At 52.9% G+C, this 17,690-nt stretch overlaps 1 long non-coding RNA gene across 1 annotated transcript in view; it reads left to right on the forward strand.

Annotated features, from left to right (window-relative positions):
• LOC112651263 (uncharacterized) overlaps positions 1 to 17,690 on the forward strand; it is a 261,862-nt gene that overhangs the window by 225,850 nt on the left and 18,322 nt on the right. Inside the window, exons 11-12 of the long non-coding RNA XR_004815063.1 lie at positions 5,127 to 5,244; positions 5,573 to 5,686. This is a non-coding gene — a long non-coding RNA (uncharacterized LOC112651263). The remainder of the gene's footprint in view (positions 1 to 5,126; positions 5,245 to 5,572; positions 5,687 to 17,690) is intronic.

The raw sequence follows: 17,690 nt of genomic DNA on the forward strand, positions 1-17,690 counted from the left end.
CAAGGCACCGGGGAGAGCCCTGGGGTTTAGCCATGGCAGTGATGGAGACTGATCCTGTCATTTGCTTGGATCCAAATGAAAGGGATTAGTGACTGCACCAATATACTAATTTTCCACACAGCACAGGGCAAGGAGAGCCAGTGGAGGTTTAGAAGACTGTGCATGCGTGCAAGTGTGGCATGTGCACATTCGTGTGTTCGTATGCTACAGATGCAAGGTGCCGTCCAGGCCCCCATTGGGTGGCAATGTCTTCACATGTCCGACGGGGTGGTGAACGGCCACAACCTCACAGCTCGGAGACTGCGGTATGGGTCTGGGGGTCCAGTAGGACCTCTGCTCTCCTCATCTGGGACGCAGGCCTGGTGGTTGTCCTCACAGGCCAGAGTGTCCGTGGGAGTGGGGGTCCAGGGGGCCTGCTGGAGGCGGGGGGGGGGTGGGCTTCAGACGCTGTTCTGCTTCTGTGGGGGGATTTTCCGGCCCTACCCAGTGCGGGGACGACGTCCTGCTCTCCAGCTCCTGCTCGGGTCCACCCGAAGGCCACACGCCTCCCATCCCTCGAGGAAGTCAGGAGCGAGCCTCTCCCTAAAGTGGACGGATGCACATCTGCATCGCAGGGCTTAGAGCCCTGACTCAGTTCTAGCATCTTCTGTGACCTTCGGCGAGCACCTTCCTCCATCTTGTCCTCAGCTTTGGACATCTATTCAATGTTCTTTGTGTCTCAGAGCACTTTTGGTGCAGACGGGGCAAGGAGAGTTGTGGCGTGAAGCCCGACGGCCAGAGGCACCTCTTCTGTTTCATTCTTCACTGATAGTCTGTCCCTTGGCCCAAGTATGAAAGAAATCACATTAAAATAAGGTTCTGCTCTTAGCTTAGCAACTAAGTCCCAGTGTGTGCCCCAGCACCTCCCCGAGGCACGCAACTAGCTACTCATGACGTCCTTTCCCGACCTGGGGGCCCAGGCCGACAACCCCACCCCCTCACTTTAGCACCCTCATTTCCCCTTCTCCATGGAAGGCAAGGGAGAGAAAAGGGTCGCCTTCCCAACTGCACCAAAGGGCAAGGGCCTCCCCCACCCCGGTCCTGTGGATCGCAGCATTCAAGGGCCGCGTGCCTCCCCGGCATGGGAAACTCTTCCTGCATGACATGACTGTACCCCCTTCCCAGCCTGGCCCCTGCCACGTCCCTGCACTCCTCTCCTACTGAGGTGGAGCAGCCCCACTGCCCCCCAGGTGCACCATCTAGTGCGTCCTCCGTCCTTCTTGGCCCAGAAAACTACAGATCACTCTCGACTAGGCTCCGACTTTGCCTCCCCAGTGAGCACTGGTCACTGGACTCATGGTCCTGGGCCTCCCCTTTGGGTGACCCCTGGTGACGGGCTGCATGGGACTGGCTAACGGCTTACCTACTCCTTTCCCCACCTGCACACGGAGCTCCGTCAGAGCAGGGTCACCGCCTCCTTCCCCCTCGCCCTCAGCCCCAGCCCAAGCTCTGGATCTAAGGGAAGGCCCGAAGTGCCTTTGCTGACCACGGGACCCTGTGGGCTCAGTGAGAAGTGACTGCCGGCCTTGCTTGCCCGGGGAGCACAGTGAGGATGCCTAAAAGGACCCATGGGCCCACAGTCCTCCCCAATCCCAATTTCAATCTGCTCCCTGGGGTCCCAGCTCCCCACCTCTGAATCCTGAATGGGATGGAGCGAGATACCCACTTTCATTTTGTCCGGGATCCTCTTGGGCCCTGCCTCTCCTCTCCCCTGCCCTTCACTTCAGAGACAGAGAGAGGGCAGGAAACACAGAAAGGAAGGAAACACACAAAAAAGAGAGCCGCAGGCTGAGGCTGTGATGGATGCAGGAGGGACACAAAGAGACAGGGAGAGAGGGAGCAGCAGAGGGGGGTGGGATTCAGGCAGAGGCCAGGGAGGGGGGCGGCAGGGGGAGGGAGGGAAGGGAGGGGAGAGCAGGCTGTGGATGGCGGCTGTCCTCGGGTCAGAGCGGCCTCGCAGCTGCAGAGGGAGCCTGCCAGCCTGGCAGCGAGGCTCTGGCCCCAGCGTAGGGCCCGGCACGGGGCGGTAGCAGCTGGGCTGGGCGTTTGGCTGTCTCTGCTGAGCCCGGGCCCTGGTGCCTGACCTGAGCCCAGCTGCTCGAGCCCTCTTGTTTTTTTGCCTCCAGCTTCCAGGCCCCTTCATGCTCTGAGATCTACAGCCCGGGGAGCGGGTGGCAAAGCCTGCCCTCCTTGCTCATCTCTGCCAGGGAGGGAGGCAACCCCTCATCTTCCACCAGTGGGGCCCATCCAGAAACCCATTCCATTTGGCTTGGGGCTGAGACATGTGGTTTCTGTGACAGTGGATCTCCTTCCTAATTAGGGACTTACTGAGGCGTGTGTTGAAATCAGCGGCATTTCCTGAGCTCAACAAATAAGAGCACCACGCATTAGGCAGAGCTTTTCAGGGTTTGAGGTACCTCCCCGATGCTGTTTCTCTCATGCCCTTTCTGTAACATTCCTGCCCTTCAGGAGTCGGCGCAGCAGAAAACGGGGCCCGGGGAGGGTGAGTGACTTGTCCAGGCAAGGTCAGCCTCTAAGTGTCAACGTCAGGACCTGAATCGAGTTCGCGGGTGCCGTGCCCCAGCTGGTCCCCCCAACACTGTGGTCCTGTTCCGGCTGACCGGCCGGGGGCCAAACTGCGGGTGGGCCATGGAGCCAGGCTGGACAGTGTTTCCAGCAGGGTGCAAGGCCAGGATGTAAGGGCAGGAGTCCTTTTGGCCTGTTTTGCAGAGCCTGTAGTTGTACATTTAGGGATGCAGGGGGAGTCAGCCCATGTAATTTTTAAAGACCTTTTAGATTTTTCCCCTTGAAGGCGTACTCATTCTTTGTGCTTTACTGCACTCACATGGGGTCAGAGCCTAGATGCTTGCTGGGCGGCTGGGGAAAGCTAGAGCCCTGGGACCTAAAAGCAGGTCAGGAATAATTGACATGTAATGAGATGGGGGGGCATCATTCTCCCACATTCCTCTTGAGGCAAAAGCTAAGATCCCCATGAGTCCTCATGGAGGCAGAAGGACCCAGCAGGAGGTGCAGAGCAGAGTTTTATGCAGAGGGCAGGGAACGACAGGGTGCAGGTAGAGGGGCCCACGCCCGTGATGAGAGCCACCCCACCCCAGGATGCCCTCATCAAGTCACCCACTTATGACATGTGGGTTGTGTGTGACCTGCGGGCACCAGGTTGGTTTGCAGGTGTTTGTATGAGGTCCCTGGGAGTGGGAACAAGTCAAGGGCAGGGATCCGGGGGCTCAAAGCCTTTGGGGTTGGGGCTCCAGACAAGTGTGCCTAGATATTCAGGGGCCGGAGGCCTTCGCTGACATCTGGGTTATGGATGGACATGTAAAAACCGTGGCCCAGGAGGCAGAGCTGAAGGTGGTAGGGAATGTATCAGGCAGTGAATCAGGACCTAAGAGACCCCACCGGGCAGAAAGGAAACGAGGTTTATTGGCACAGATTTCTGGTCAGGATGGTTGACGAGGCTGACACACAAGATGTCTTTCCAGATGCTTGACGAAGGAGGAAGGGAAGGAGAGGAAGGAGGAGAGAGGCGGGTCGCAGAGACAACCCGGCACCCGAGCAGACATGTGCTTTAGGGGCTGGATGGGGACTGCAGTTGAGAAGGTCTCGGGCCCTGGAACTGGGCTCCCTGGGGAGACTGGGTAGCCAGGAAGGAATTAGGTCATTTATGTTTGGAGCCAGAATCCCTCTGTCTGTGGGAGGTGGGATGACTGGCCCCATTATGCGCCCCTCTCTGAATCCACAGGCCAGCCACCGCCTCGCCGGGGGAAGGGCGTTTTTCCATGCCCCTTAGCTTTGGGCTCAGCTGTGCAGCTTGTTTTGGCCAATGTACCAGATGCCTGAATAAAGATCCAGAAAGACGGTGACAGCCTGCAGTGAGGCTAAATCTAATAGGATGAAGTTTAATTGGGACCAGCGACTTCTGGCCAACATGGCTGACAAAGCTGATGCACGATGGAAAATGACAGCATGCCAGCCTGTGCCTAGGTCTCTGTTTCCGCCAACTTCTAGAGTCTCTGCCCGTGTCTTGAAAGATACATGCCCCGGCTATCCCGCTGGTCTGAGGAGGAGAAGAGAACAGGGGGCAGAGCTGGTCACTCGAGGTGACCACAAATAGGGTCTGCAACCACCCCAGCTTTTCCAGGACTGTGCGGTTTGCTGGGACTTGGGACTTGCAGGGCTCAGACCAGGAAAGTCCTGGGAAAACGAGGACAAGCTGCTTACCTGGTCCACGCACTTGCAAACAGAAGCATGGCTAACCTGGCGCTACAGTCTGAAGAGAGCCACCATGTCACTACAGCTTAGGTTAGCAACACGGGGACACACAGAACTGACCCAGCTGACCCACACGTGTCGTCTACAGGAGCGCTTCTTATCACATTCTCTCTGACTTTGTGGTTGTTCGTTACACGGCAATTTATGGCAGTAGCTCACAGATACATTGCCGTGAGCTCAGAGTCACTGTGAGAAGTGAGTTGCTCACACCAACAGGCCCTGGAGCCCCAAGTTGGTAGCCCACCTTGAGAAAAAAAAAAATCCACTTTTTAAATAGATGTGTTAAACCACTGGCTCTCTACCCTGATTGCATATTAGAATCGCCGAGGGAGCATAACGCTCAAAACCACACGCCCACGACACTCCAGAGAGTCTGTTGAATTCTTCTGGGATGGGGTCTTGACATCAGAGTTTTGGGTTTTTTTTTTTTTTACAAAGCCCACCAGATGATCCTAATGTGCAGGCCGATTTAAAAACGGCTGGATTGGGATCCCTGGGTGGCGCAGCGGTTTGGTGCCTGCCTTTGGCCCAGGGCGCGATCCTGGAGACCTGGGATTGAATCCAACGTCGGGCTCCCGGTGCATGGAGCCTGCTTCTCCCTCTGCCTATGTCTCTGCCTCTCTCTCTCTCTCTCTCTCTCTCTCTCTATCATAAATAAATAAAAATTAAAAAAAAATAAATAAAAACGGCTGGATTAACCTTAGACCAGACAAAGCAGAAAGAACAATGATGTTTAAGTTGGCTAAACATTAAGTTTCCACACCTGGATTGGCCTATGTCCACTTCCTCCCACCTAGGATGAGGAAATGCAGCTTGGAAGCAGTTTTCCATGATGAGACTCAGGCATCTGAGTGGACGCAGGATTCTTTCTGTTATCAGGGTCCTGCAGCTGTAAAGAGCCTCAGAAGGAGAGAGGTGAGGGTCTGGTCCTGCACACTTGAATTTTGGGTCTTCCACTCTAAGAGGTTTATGGACAGTGGGAGGTGTGTGTAAGCCGGAGCTTCCCAAACTTAAGCTGCCCAGGAAGCGCCTGGGGGATCCTGTTAAAATGTAGGTTCCAACTTAGTAGGTCTGGAGGGGGACTGATGCTGGCATTTCTACAAGTCCCAGGTGATGCCTGTGCTCCCGGAGAGCACTCTGAGCTGCCACAGGGTCAGAGGAGTGGGGATAGGACACCAAGTTCCATGATAGCCTTGGGCAGTTCGTGCCAGAGAGAAGATTCACAAGAGCCTTCTCGTTCTAGGAGGGCTGCCGTCGGATGGAGGTTCAGCATAGCCCCACAGGGCAGATCTGGAGCAGAGGGGGACATCCAACCAACTATTGAGGCAAAGTCCAAGATGGAACAACCGCATGAGAGGTAGGGTGCCACCCGTCTCAGCGACACCCCAGCCGGGGGCCGGATGACCTCGCTGGCCCAGTGATGGTCATCCATCCACAGGCGTCAGGGCCCCTTCTGGCCTCAGACTCTTAGATGCAGGGGTTCCCTCCTGGCGGCCCTGAGCTCAAGGCCTGGGTGGAGGCCGGTGGGAGGTGAAGGCAGCATAGCTGCCATGGATCCTCGTGGGTGCACGGAAAGCCCATGGCCTGCTGCGGACCCCGGCAGGCGCAGCCACCAGGTAGCCCCTCTGGATTCTCCCTCTGTCTGGAGGAGCCTGTGGCCCCTGAGAATGGACATCCCTGAAGGGCGGAGGCCGGCTTCCTGGCCAGACTACCTAGCAGTGGGGAGCAGACCTCAGGTTCCAAAAAGCTCAAATTCCGTGAAGTGTGTGCTCAGCATCTAAACTGGCAGCAAGACTCTGCCTCACGGCCGTCACTGCCTTGCTGGACCACGGGGCAAGCGCCATCCTTTCTCCGGCCCTCAGCTTCCTGCTCCGTACAGTGCAATTCATGCGGGCGGTTCCTCCTACTCTGATCTGCTACAACCTTCTGGAAAATTCTGCCTGCTGTAGCTTCCAGAGCCCATCAGAATAATGAAAGCCTGGCTGATGCAGAGGAAGTGCAACATTAGAGTGACCTTTCACTGCATCTCCCTGGACAGGCTTTTAGGCCGCAGAACCGGGGGGAGCAAGCAGGGGAGCTGCAGCTGCCGCCAGCCTGTGCCGGGCACCTCTGCTGCCCTGGGCTTGGAGTCCAACCGAGTGCTTCAGGCGCCCAGGGGCCAGGTCCATCTGGAGCTCCAGACAGCCTTCTCCCTCCCTGGCTTCTCCGGCTGCCACTGGGCTGCGCCAGGCCGAGGCTTGGTCCTGAGCAGTGTGGGTTGGCAAGAAGGAGGGGAGTCTGGGGTGGGGGCAGCTGAGGGCCGCAGCTCACTGTCAGGAGGGGGGAGAAGAAAGAGGCAGGGCATGCAAAAATCCACACCCCACGTCCACGATGCAGAACAAAGACCACGGGTCCAGTGCTGATTTGGTGGCCCTGAAGCCTGTGTATTTGTCAAGACACACTGAGTTACGCTGAGCTAGCCCATCTCAGTGGCTTATGGGTTTATTTCTGGCTCATATGTCAGGCCCTCCGGGGGCTGGTAAAGGGCTGTGCTCCACAGATTCCCTTAGAGACCCAGGCTGGTGAAGGCCCATCATCTAGTGAGCCAGAGACCCTCGGGACAGGTAGCTTCAGGGCTCACCAACAAAGGGGAGAGACAGTGCCAAGAGCATGCCTGTTCCTACATGTCCTACACTAAAGGCAACAAGGGTCACTTCTGCTCACTACCAACTGGCCAGTAGTCACTGGCTACAAGGGGCAGGGGCGTCCTCCTTGTCCCTGAAAGGGAGAGGTGAGTACCACTGAGCGACACCCACAGCGGTGCCAAGTATGGAGGCTTCCTATTGCCAGGTGGGGCGCAGGATGCTGTACACGAACAATTTCACTTACTTCTCAGGTAGGGACTCTTATCATTATCCCCGTTTTCCAGATGGGTAAACCGAGGCACAGAGAAGGGATTTCCTGATGTCGTACACCCCGAATATGCCAGGGATGAGATTTGAACTCCATTCTGGTCAAACCCAAGTTCTCAAACGTCCAAACCCAAGTTCTCAAAGTCCCAGTCCGATAGGGGAGGCATGGGGTTCCTGACAGATCGTAACAGTTCCCAGTGGGCAGCAGAGACACCTCCCTCAGGTGGGGTGCAAGGTGGGACCGCACCCCCTACCCCAGAGATACGGAATGTAGAGAAGCCTGACTGCTTAGGGGCAGGGCTGTCTCAGGGTATAAAGTCAGACTGCGAAGTCCCGGCTCGTTCCTGCCAGGCTGTCAGGTTTGATTGAGGTCAAGGCCACCTGGCACAGAGCTGTGGGTGGGCTTCCTGCCCTGGTCACGGCTGGCCCAGGGATGGGGGTCTGGGGGGAGCTCTGACTGGCACGGGCTGGCAACTGAGGCAGGAAGCTGATAGTTCCGCACGGCGGGAAGCCTCTAGATGGAAGTTTGGAGAGTCCTGGGTCCAGCGGGGGAGGCTTCCGTAGTCCCCTTCCCTGGCACAGCACGCTCTGGGGCCTGCGGCCACCAGCAGGACTCCTGACGCTTTCTGGACCCCGGGTTCCACGTCTTCTGGAATTCCACAGCTGAGCCCGATGAAAAAGCAAGGTGAGGCCAGTTTCTGCATTAGGGAGCATTTCTATCAGAATAAAAGGAGCTGGAAAAAAGCGAATACCAGGCAGAGATGGGGAAAACTGTGCCTTTTAAGGCTGAAGCTATGAAAAGTCCACTTAGGAACAGGGTGGCTGGCCGCGCCTCGCGCTCCTGCCAGGATTCCTCCCGGCTTCCCTGTGCTCTTGGCCGGCAGCGCTGGCCTTTGACTTCGCCCGGCGCTCGGTGCAGCTTTAGGGGGCTCCTGGCCACTTTACGCGCGGAGCTTGGCGAGCGCCCGTCTATCTGCACGGATCTCACAGTGTGTCGGGGGTCACTTCCAGAGACTGGTCCTATTTCATGGTTTGCGTGGACTTTGCCATATTGGAAACTGCTGCCTGTGGAGGAACCATTAAAAACAAATGTTCTGTGTTTGCAGTTTCTCTCACCTGCCAAGAGGTTTCCTTGATGGCGCTGGCCCAGGAAACCATGGCAGATGAAGATTAGATTAGAATAAATTGATTTAGAAGTGACACCAGGCTCCTTGGGAGAGGCTTAAATATTTCATACATGTGTATGACACCGACTTCAGCTGGGCGCCCCGGGAAGTGGGCAGGAGATGGAAATCTTACACCTACATTCAATGCCACCTGGCGTGTGGCCGACGGAGGCCATGGGACTTGGGCTGGTCCCAAGCTGCACGACCCTTCAGCCTCAGCTTCCGTAGCTGTAAAATGGGAACAAAGTGTGCTTATGTCTAACCTCCTAGAGTTTTTTTTGTGTGTGTGTGGAGGGGGGGTCCTCAAATCAGCCTGGATCGGAGGCCCTTCCCGGATTCCCAGGGGTTGTGGGTGGTGTCTGGGGGCGGAGGGCAGAGTGGGGTCCAAGTGGGTACTGAAGCTGCCTGGGCTCCGTAAACCAGATTCTCGGAGGCCCAGATTCTTATCGCCTTAAAGGGAAATCGTCTTCACGAACCAATTTCCTAGAGTGTGTGAGGTCCGTTTTCGACGTTTTGCCCCCTCAGGGAGAAGAATTTTATTTTTTAAAAAGATTTTATTTATTTATTCGTGAGAGACCCAGAGAGAGGGGCAGAGACACAGGCAGAGGGAGAAGCAGGCTCCATTCAGGGAGCCCAATGCGGGACTCGATCCCAGGACCCCGGGGTCACACCCTGAACCAAGGGCTCCATGCTGAGCCACCCAGGGATCCCCGTGGGAGAAGAATTTTTTTTTTTTGGAGAATTTTAATATAATATTTGAATGTCTGGCAAATGAAGTAATCCGAAGGGACAGAGAGTAACCCTTGGGACAATGGGTGGAGCCGCAGGGCTCTCTGGGCTTCTGGCAGTGACCCGGACCCAGCCGATGATTGGCCTGGGCAGCTCCACCACTGTCGTCTTCTTCCTCAGCCCTTCCTTCCCGCCTCCCAGGAGGCCGGTGGGATCGTGCCCCCCTCCCCCCCCCCCCCCCCCGGTTGCACACAGGTCGGGGAGAGCCCCATGTGGAGGGCGGTGGGCTCGCAGGATGGCACCGTGTGCATTGTCCGCAGACACGACCGCGGGCGCGGGGACCTGCCACCCTGGGCGAGTGCCAGGGGCCGGGCGGATGCTGGAGGTGAGCCAGGCTTTCATTTTCCCATTTTCCCCACACATCTTGATGTGGACGCTGTGCCAGGAGGGCCGACTGGGGCACTAAAGAGGCAGCAGGGCAAAGGTGGGGCTTTCACCTTAGGGACGGGGAAGAAGGACGAGAAAAACAGGGGACCAAACGAAGGTTATCGCAGGCTTCGGAAGAGCTCTCCGTTCTCGGGGGTACACAGGGCGTGGAGGTGGATGGGAGTAAGCGGGGCTGCTTTCCTGTGGCCATGGAAGGAACGCTTGGAGGATGTAGACGGAACAGAGGAGGGACAGAAGAAGATGCAGGGAAGCTAGCTGGGAGGCTGCTGTCCCTGGAGGGTGACTGTGGAGATGGGGCAGGTGGACAGATGGGGAACGGGGGCCAGAATCATAACTGATGAGATTGTTGATGGCTGGGTGGACAGCCGGCCCAGGGAAGGGTGAGTGGGAGGCGAAGTCGGAAGGAGCTCTCACTGAGTAGGAGTATACGTATTTCCTTAGTCTACGCCTTTCCCCCTGGTGCCTTGCAACTTCTCAAAAAAGAACACGGTACCACCCGTACAATCAAATGTTTTATTTTAAGAATCGGAACCAAAGGAGGAAAAAAAAAAAAAGCACACAAATAGCCCCACCCTGGGGACCCACAGAGCTATCACAGTTGAGCCTCAAATTTGACTTTCTTAGCAAGTAGAGAAAGAGGGAAAATAATATATAATAAGGATAATATTTGCGATTTTTTTTTTAGAGTTAAAAACCCAAACATGCCATTTTCTCAAAGGAAAAGCAAAGATTCTCCTAGCCCTGGAGTTGACATAATTTTTCCCCGGGGGTACTTTTTACATAGGCCCCTGCTTGCAGCTCAGGGTGGCGTCTGAAACGTGCCTGTGGCACCTGCAACAAGAAACTGTACCTGACTTTCCTAAGAGACGTGGGCGGAAAACCAAGGGCATCCCAGGAAAATGCAGCGGAATGGGGAAAGCATTATGGGAGCCTCCTAATGGTTCATGGAAGATGGAATGTTAAACTGTGCTTGGAAACCAGAGGGGAGAAACATAACAAAATAAAGAAGAGCTAAAAAAGCACCAGGACGGGGGAATGGAAATTGCAGTCCTCGTGTGAGTTGAAAAGTCATGTGCTTTTCTCCTCACATTTGCTTTTAGCGTTCTATATGCAAAGTTTGTTTTTTCTGATTACAAAATTAATGTATACACATCAGAGACAAAATGGAAATATACTTAAAAGAATGGATAAAATAAAAATCTCTCCTCAGAAATAACCACTATTAATATTTAATGTGCTTCTTGTCCGTCTAATGTTTCTGCGCACGTGCACACACGCGCACACGCACACACACAAGACATTTGTGTGATAAATTTATGTCACATTTCCCTTCTTCTTGGATGCACATTTTTCATCTTTAATGTTTCTGAAACTGGTATGCTTCTTAGAGTTGCTTTAATATTTTCCTTATCTTGAAATATTATTCAGTCAGCGGTGCATCTTAAAATCACTGCCATTATAAGAGGAAATAATGCATATAGGATGGTATTAGGATTCATTGTGCATGTACAAATTGGTCTCCTGCTTCTTTTATTTAACACTACCTCGTGAGTATTGCCACATGCCTTGAACTATGCCCTGAACATATGGATTTTACTGGCTACATAATATTCCATACGAAGGATGTCCCCCAAAGGGACTCTCCATCCGTTCCTTAAAGAAGAACACAATTTCTCAGCCACCCACCCGTGAGAGAAGCTACTCACATAACTTGCAGTGAGACTGTGTAGCAGGTGAACTCTCAAACAGGGTGTATCTAGGAGTCCTGGTGGCCTTTGGTGGGGCAGTGGACAACGCCGGAGGTCCAAGTCCTTGTCACTGCTACCGGAGTGTGCCGTGTAATCCCGCCGGGCATCAGTTCCCTTCTCTGTAAGAGAAGACGTTCTTGCCACTTAAAGGAGACTGATGGCTAACCCTTGGCTTCCCAACCAGGTCACGGGGAGGAGGTGACTTCAGTGGGCCAATGTTGATACCCCCAAGTCCCAAGGAACCCCCTGAAGGGCCTGTCACCACCTTGGCACTTGCATCTCACCTTCTCCTGCAGGACCCGGATAGCTGTGACCCAGCATCACCCTTGTCCCTGTGTATGGTTTGGCCCTTAGACCAGGGAGAGTTTCTCAGTCAAAATACCCACCCCTGGATAATCCGAGCCCGAGGAGTGGGGACAGAATGGCCAGTGCCTGCTGGGACTCCCGGGTCATGCCCGGGTAGAGCTATGGGCCGATCGCCAGGCCCCCGTGGGATTTCCATCGGAGGAGCAGAGGTGGGAAGGGATTAGGAGGTCAGAGATGTTGCATTACTCAACTCTCTGCTTTTTATAAAGTCAGCAGTCCTCAAATCTTTGTTGAATGATGACTGAAAATGTTGAGCGCGGCTGCCAAGAAAAGTAACGTGGGAAGGCAAAGACTTCACAGGCTCCTGCGGAAGAATGTGCTCTGTGCAGGTCTGTGGGTCTCCCGTGTCGCAGGGTCCCTGAAGCCAGTGCTGGAGACAGCGGGGAGGAAGAAACGGTTTCACCCCAGAGTTCTTGTCACCTGGTCCCTGGGGTTCTTGGGGAAGTCAGTTCACCCCCTGCGACTCAGTCATCTATTCATTCAACGAAGGCACAAACCCGGCTGCAGAATTTATTGGCATTTACAGTTCCAGGCTCTTGAAGTCACCAGGGAGCCAGAGTTGAAGGTCCCTGGCTTGTGGGGTCAGGGAAAGAGGGGACGTAAGGACCAAGCTTCTTTACTGGGAACAGGACTGTGGGCTCAGGTTCTCGCAGGCAGAGTCCCCACGGGGGCAGGCTCGCCCGCCAACAGGTGCGGTATGGACCGTCCTGCTGAGCCACTCTTCGAGAGGGTAACCTCCTGTGACAATCGCCCCAGTGAAAGGTAATGAGACGTTTTGAAGGCAAGTGATGGGGAGAGAGAGCAGTCTGGGGGGTGGGTGTGAGATGGCCATTGCACCATCTGCCACCCCCGGGGTGTGGTCCTCAGCACATCCCTGCCCCCTTGGGATGCAGGCTTTCTCGTCTCCAGGGACCAGGGGCTGAGCTGACTCTCAAGGGGACTATGTTCAAGGGTCTAGAACAAGTTCCCTTGGTCTCAGGCTGTTGCACCACTGGGTGGATCCTTTCACACCCCCTACTGCGTGTAAGCGCTCTAGAAAGACTCCCCTGCCCCTACCCGGAGAAGAACACAACGAGCGGCAGCAGCAGTGGTCACACTGACCAGTTGGCTCTACTGGTGGCGTCGTTTCTTTGCAAGGCGCGTTGCCATCCCCAGTCTCACGAAACTTTACAGACAGCCTTGGGGGACGGGGTGTATTATGTCCACTTCACAGGTGAGGGATTTCAGGATTTGGAAAGCTTGGGTGACGTGTCTAAGGTTGTGCAGGTAGTAAATGGCCAAGCGAGGACTTTGAACATCGATTCTGACACCTGTTGTCGCATCCAGCAGCCAAGGTGAGGTCAGCTCACGTGCGCTTGTGGAGGTCAGAGGTTGCTGTGAGCAAGGCCCTTGGAGGAGGCTGGCTGGGGACAGAGGGAGTGAGGGTTCTGGAAGCCTCGGGGGAGCCCAGGAGAGCCCGTGCTGCCGTGCCAGGCGGAGCGGAGGAACTTTCTCCCCAAGAAGCGCTGTCCCCTTCTCCTCCCAGTCGCCCCGGTGGACCTTCTGCAAGACACTAGGCAACACCTTTCACAGCCCCTGGGTGGACGAGCCCGAGGAGCGTATCCACACCCGAGTTAATTAAGGCAGACTCATAGCAGGCCAAGCAACCCCGATTGCTGCTTAATGGGGCAGCCACAGTGTGGAAGGAGGTGTCTAGCAGCCCGTCCCCAGGCTCCATCCTCAGCGGGGTCCTGGCAGTGTAGACGATGACGACACAGGACACAAGGTGACTGGCGTCATTCGCAGGTGACACTAGGCTGGGAGAAGCCGGGGGGCTGTTCTGAACGACAGGGCTAGAATCCAAATGAGAGGCTGATGAGCTGCCTCAGCCAAGACTAAATGCTGAGCTGTGCTCGGGGATCCCCAAAACGTGGCCATGGGTAGGAAGGAGGCCACGGGTATGTGAGTTTGCAGCATCGTCGGTGGAGGGAGAAAGGGAGATGTTCAAGTTTCAGTTTGCAGTTCACCATGAGTGAGTGACTTGTGAGACTCTCAGAAAAAGCTGGTGTGGATTAGCAGCATGGATTCTATTCATAGAGGTAGATGTGCCCTCAGAGGGAGGTGATGGTGTCCGTTCATTCTGCATATTCATGGAAGTGGGATTACTGAGTTAAAGATTATGAATATGTGTATAATTCTCCGTATGTGTTACCAGATTGATTTCCAGCTGGTGTGGACCCATTCACGTGCCCACCGGCAATATGCAGAGTGCCCCTCCCGCTGCACTCACACCAGCATTAAGTGGTATTCTTTTAAAACACGAGTGAAGATGTGTCATATTGCAATTTGCATTTGTTTATTAACAGTAAGGATACGCGTCGTTCTGAGTGTAGTGACCACATGTGGTTCTTTTACGAGCCATTCATGTCATTTTCTGCTTTTTTTTCGGGGTTTTCACCCCTTTCTTAAGTGATTCGCACAAGCCCCTTGTTTTGCAGGTATGAACCCTTCCCAGTCACACGTGTGGTAAACATCTTATTTAATATTTTTAAAAAAGATGTATTTATTTATTTATCTGAGGGAGAGAGAGGAGGAGCAGAGAGAGAGAGAGGGAGCGAGAGCATCCCAAGCAGACTCTGCACTGAGGGCAAGAGCCCAAAGCAGGGCTCGATCCCCCGACCCTGAGATCATGAGTTGAGCCAAAACCAAGAGTTGGTCGCTTAACCGACTGAGCCACCCAGGCGGCTCATACAGTAAATATTTTAAAAGAAAATATTTTCTGCAGCGTCTCTTTCTCCCTCTCCGGATGCAGGCTCCTGAATGCCTCGGTCTCAACTTGCATGAAATGTCCCGTGAAATGCCTGGAGAGTGTTCCAGGCCATATGCTCGCAGCTCTGGTGCTCGCTCACATGTCAGAACCGATGTGGCTCATTCTCCCCTGCCTTTGCCACCATATGCGCGTGCCCCTAATCTGACGGGCAGATCGGCAGCTGGGGGGAGGATGTGCCTGTGCTGGCGGAGGCCTGCCTGGCAAATCTGGAAGTCCTGGGGTGATGGGGGAGGACGGACGGCATGGAGACTCCCTTTCTAAAAATGCATCTTTTCATTCTGAAAGAAAGTCAGGAATTTGGTCTGGTTTTTCTGTGTTTATTTTTCTTTCTTTCTTTTTCTTTATGTGTGTGTGTGTGTGTGTGTGTGTGTGTGTGTGTGTGTTTGCCATAGGGGCATCTAAATGCACCTCTAAATCAAGCTGAGATTCTATTTCTTTCTCACCTGGCAGTGTGGAGCAAGATGCAAGTGTCCTGGTGCTGCAGCTAGGGTGCCGTGCAGGGACAGAGCTCTGGTTCCAGTGCCAGCCTGTCACTTCCTTCCTGTGTCACAGTAGCAGGGCCCTCACACCTGCCCTCCTTCCTTTTCTGCATCAGGCTACTGTCCTTTGATGGCAGTGAGGTGGGCTCTGGTCACTGCCCTTCCTGGGGAGGTTTGATGACTTTGTCGACGCCTGTGCTCCTCAGAGGCCTTAAAGGACAGGCTCCATGTCTCACCTGCAGGTGAGCCAGCTTCTGGAGCAGATTTCCCTGAGCCACTTGCCAGGGAAATGGTAACGCTGGCCATCTCTGCACTTCCAGAGTCTGTGCTGACCGGGCAGGAGTGGCCTCTCCCCAGCTGCCCACACACTCCTGCCCAGCTGTTTAGATAGGGGGGTCGGCAAATCTGGCTACCACGAGTGTTCGCAAATCACACCGTATTGGCACGCATGTGTGTTCGTGTGTGCGCTGCCCAGGGCTGCTTCCACACTAGTTCGGCAGAGCCTGGGAGCTGCTGCAGAGACCTCGTGGCCCACAGAGCCCGAAGCCTTTATTCTCTCTCTGGCCCTTCACAGAAGAGCTTGCTGACCCGTCCTGTAGGCTGATGCTTACAAAGTCTGGTGCAGAGCAGAGTGTCCACTAGCTCATGGCAAAGCAGGAAAAACAAGGAGCAGAAGGCAAGCGCTCCAAAAGGCTAAATTTATCCAATAGTGAGACTGTCCTTTAAACCAAGATTGTGGCCTTTTTTTTAATGTTAAAATGTCTTGACTTTAACAAAATAATGGCAAAGGTAGACTTGTTATTTTTTGAATGTCCTTACTTGACCAAATAGAAAGTTGGCCACTGTATGTGAGTTCCCAAAATAGTTAGAAAATTTTGTCCATCCGTGAAATTCTCAAATGAGGGCCCAATAACTCTTCTACCTTGGGTGACCCTCTGGAAGCCTTCCACACCAACCTTTTTTTTTCACCACTCATAACCATATTTTTTGGCCAGCAACATCTTTCTTCATTCATTCATCCATTCATTTACTTATTAAGACATGTATTAAAGACTTTGTGTTAGAGCATGTCAGACTTACTGATCTCAGGACCTATTTTCATTCCCTAAAATGACTGAGGCCAAAGAGCTTTTGCTTATGTAGGCGACATCTATTAATATGAAAAATTAATACTATGCAATGTTAATAATACTTAATAATGCATTTAACAACAGCAATAAACGTCTACTGTGTTAACACAAATATTTTTATTAGAAGTAACTATTTTTCAAAACATAAAACAATTAGTGAGAAGAACGGTGTTGACTCCCTCACAAATCTCTTTGATATCTACCTTAATAGGAGACAGTTGGACTCTTATATGTTTCTGCATTCGTCTATTGTGATATTATTTTTATTTTATTTTTAAAGATTAATTTATTTTAAAGAAAGAGAGCAAGAGAGCACAGGTGGGAGTGGCAGCAGAGGCAGAGGGAGAGAATCCTGAAGCAGAACCCTGCTGAGTGTGGAGCCTGACTGGGGGCTCAATCTCACAACCCATGAGATCATGACCTGAGCCGAAAACAAGAATCAGATGTTTAACCGACTAAGCCACCCAGTTGCCCTTCCGTATGTTATTTTAATTGAAGTAGGTGAAGAAAGTCCTGCCTCATTCAGATTTGTAGTTGGGAAAAAAAAAAAGACGAACATTGCCATTCCAGATTAAGATATTCTTCTTTGATACTACACCAAAACTCAACAAGTCCCAGTCTCTTAAAATTTAGTGGTGATGGGGAATCTGAAACTATTTCAGGGAACTTTTGGTATCTGCTACATTAAAATGCATTGATCTGTCTCATTTAAACAAGTATTTTACTACCGATTCTGGAGTATGATGCATTGGTCACTTGGAAAATATTGATGCACCAAGTCATACAGACATTCTGTAATGTTGATCTACTTAGTTATATGACATCAAAAAAAATCACATTAATTTATATCACCACTGTTCTCAGCAGAAAATCATTTAAGTATTGAGGAACTCTCATGGTGTTGGAGGCCCATGGTCTGAAACCCTGTTCCTTTTGAACACCGGATCTTAGCTTTGGAAACCATACCATCAGTTGTTTTCCCCCAGGTGACAGACTTGCTTCACTCCTTTTCAGGAAAATGTCCACCAGATACCCCCATCTGAATGACCTTTGTCTGTCAGCTATGCTTGCAAGTAAAAACGATCCTCCATGAATAAAAACAGGCTCTTTTAGCTCCACCCTCAAACAATCCTGCAATGCTTCTATTTGAGACAGCTGTCCTACTGCGGTACACAGCAGAAGTGCCTTTTAAAGGCTTCCCATCTTGCCACACGAAATATTGAAATGGTGAGTGCTCAAGAGTTGAAGTTTAATTAAATTAATAATTTGTATTGCTTTATTAAGGACTTTTAAAAAAAAAAGGATTTTATTTATTTATGAGAGACACAGAATGAGAGAGAGGCAGAGATGTAGGCAGAGGGAACAGCAGGTTCCCTGCAAGGGGCCGGATCCCAAGACCCTGGGACCACTACCTGAGCCACAGGCAGATGTTCAAACAGTTGAGCCACGCAGGTGCCCCATCATCAAGGACATTTTTAAGTACAATTGTTATTTTTAATTTGAAAGTGCATCAAGGGGTGTCTGGGTGGCTCAGCTGGTTAAGTGTCTGCCTTTGACTCAGGTCGTGATCCCAGGGTCCTGGGATAGAGCCCTGCA

This window comes from Canis lupus, chromosome 4, assembly GCF_003254725.2.
Source record: "Canis lupus dingo isolate Sandy chromosome 4, ASM325472v2, whole genome shotgun sequence".
NCBI classification, from domain to species: Eukaryota; Metazoa; Chordata; class Mammalia; order Carnivora; family Canidae; genus Canis; species Canis lupus.